Genomic DNA, 2,594 nt, shown 5'->3' with positions numbered 1-2,594 from the left:
TTACCTTAGCCTAGTAGGTTATGCACTTGAGCTTAGATATCCAGGAGACATTCTCTTATCACTTAGTAAAATGTTAGGTTATAAATATAATTACCTAATTATTGTTAGATAAGTTAATGGATTTGAGGAAAATGAAAAGATAATAAAAAGAATAAAATAATTAATAAATATTTATATAATTGTGGTAATTAGTATTAATTTATATAGGATATAGGAATTTATAATAAAGTAGAAAGAAAGTGAATAAGATAAGAAAAAGAAAAACCAAAAAAAAGCTAGAGAAAAAGAGAAGGTGATGGAGATAGGATTTTAGAGAAGAAGACTATGGAAAATCATCAAAGGATCATTAAATTAAAGGTAGAATGTGAAACCCTTTCTCTTTTGGTGTTTATCTTTGTTGTTCATTTCATATGATTTTATGTTGCTAGGTTTCAGTAATTGATTTGCATAATTACATATATTTGATTGATGATCAGGCTTCTACAATTGATGTATAACATGATTAGGTATCTCTTGTTAAAGTTTGAGAATAATCCACCGTAAATTCGCCGTTGAATGTTTGTATTAAAATAAAGGATGATTTCTGAAATTCTGGACAGTTTCGTTTTGGTCATAGTTTTGGCTATCTTAGGTAACCTAGATGATACTAAAATGATTAGGTCAAAGAACAAAAGTTGTTGATTTGTGATTTATATATCAGTGTGATTTGTATTGGGTTAATTTCAGATTATTATGAATTTACCATGAATTGTTTGGTAATGACATGTAATCTTCCCAGTTTGTAGAATGATAATATAAAATCATTTTCGTTTGATTGAGCCATTAGTTTCCTGTGAATTATTTATATGTGTTTTTTTATTGAGCTATGTATGTTCTTTTAAAACTTCAAGAAGATCGGGTAAATAAATCACCCTAAGATGTATGATGCAAAATGGATGTAGTTCACTTGTTTGCATGAATGCTTGAAAGAAATTCATGTTGTTGTTTCTTGTGTTGTTTGTAAAAATGATTTACAAAAGGAAATGAGTTCATGTTTTTCCGTTAGATGAAATTTATTCACATGCTAACGGCGGTTAATGATCCCCGAGAGTTAAATGGGTGATCCCCATGGGAACTTGTGTTTCCCGACCATCGATGGCGGTTGTCTGTGCCGTTAAACGATAGGTGGATGTACGAACGAAGGTTTTCGTACCGTGAATGAAACAAGTAAGGATCCCCAAGAGAATATGGGTATGATCCCCATGCGAACTCTTGTTCCTGACCATCGATGGAGGTTGTCTGTGCTGATAAACGATAGGTGGGTGTACGAACCAAGGTTTTCGTACCGTGAACTCATGGTTTCTCTGCGATTATATTAATACGTGAATAGATGTATTGAATCATTGATGAATGACTTGTTGACTATTATTTTGGTATTGTAAACTCATGGTTTGTTGGTGTCAATATTAATTTGTGAATGATGTGTTGAAATCTTAAAGGGATGAATTGTTGATATGTTATTGGTGTTATGAACTCATGTGTGAAGTCTAATTGGATGAATTGTTGATATATTATTCGTGTTATGAACTCATGTGTTAAAATTCAAATGGATAAATTGTTGAAAACGTTAATAGTAAATATTAGTCCTGTCGTATACTCATGTTGTATGTTACTTGACTGATTGATATTTTTATGCATATTTGAGATTGGGAATGCATTCTACTGAGCTTTCATCTCACCCCAATTGACATCCTTGCAGATTTTACGGCAGTTGGAAGTGGAACTAAGAAGTTAGCTTGTTATTGATCGCATCGTTATTATATTGGTTGAGATGTAGTTTAAAATAATATGTTTAGTTAAAAGCGTTGTTAAGGATAATTTGTGGATTTATATGCTTCAGTTCATGTTATACAAAGTTTCAACTACGTTTTGTGTAAATATATATATATATATATGCAAAAGTCTCCTCTCGACCCGTAACGCATCGAGTTCGGATCTCCATATGGGTTTGATCCTCGTCCGGAATCCGGGGTGTTACAAGTTGGTATCATAACTCTAGGATTTATATATTGAATGAGACCTAAATAAATTATTTGGTATGTTGATGTGATACTAAGCATGCTTGTTTGATTTTATTGGTGTATTGCCTGCTTCTATGTATTAGTTGTACTCTAGCTTTTGTGTAATTCATGCGATTATGAATTGTGTGCTTGATTGAATTGTTTTTGGAATTTTGAGTTTAAACTATGTTCTTAATTTCGGGATGAAATTTCTTTTAAGTGTAGTAGAATGTAATACCCACTATTTTTATTTACGATTTTGGGTCGGATTTTGCTCGACTAATTAGCTAACCTTGTGATTTGGGTTTTTGTGGAGTTGTTTTGTTTGCCTTAGCCTAGTAGGTTATGTACTTGAACTTAGATATCTAGGAGACATTCTCTTATAACTTAGTAAAATGTTATGGTGTAAATATAATCACCTAATTATTGTTAGATAAGTTAATGGATTTGAGGAAAATTAAAATATAATAAAATAAATAAAATAAATAAAAAATATTTATATAATTGTGGTAATTAGTATTAATTTATATAGGATTTATAATAAAGTAGAAAGAA

General features: G+C 30.8%; 1 long non-coding RNA gene across 1 annotated transcript; it reads left to right on the top strand.

Moving 5' to 3' along the window:
- Positions 1 to 257: 257 nt before the first annotated feature.
- On the top strand, positions 258 to 2,191 carry LOC113318040. The gene is made up of 2 exons (XR_003344248.1): positions 258 to 357; positions 1,739 to 2,191. It is a non-coding gene; the product is annotated as an uncharacterized LOC113318040 (long non-coding RNA).
- Positions 2,192 to 2,594: the final 403 nt, after the last annotated feature.

Source organism: Papaver somniferum, chromosome 10 (genome assembly GCF_003573695.1).
Source record: "Papaver somniferum cultivar HN1 chromosome 10, ASM357369v1, whole genome shotgun sequence".
Lineage (NCBI taxonomy): Eukaryota > Viridiplantae > Streptophyta > Magnoliopsida > Ranunculales > Papaveraceae > Papaver > Papaver somniferum.
Note: the sequence above shows the minus strand (reverse complement) of the source record. Positions and strands in the feature narration are given on the sequence as shown.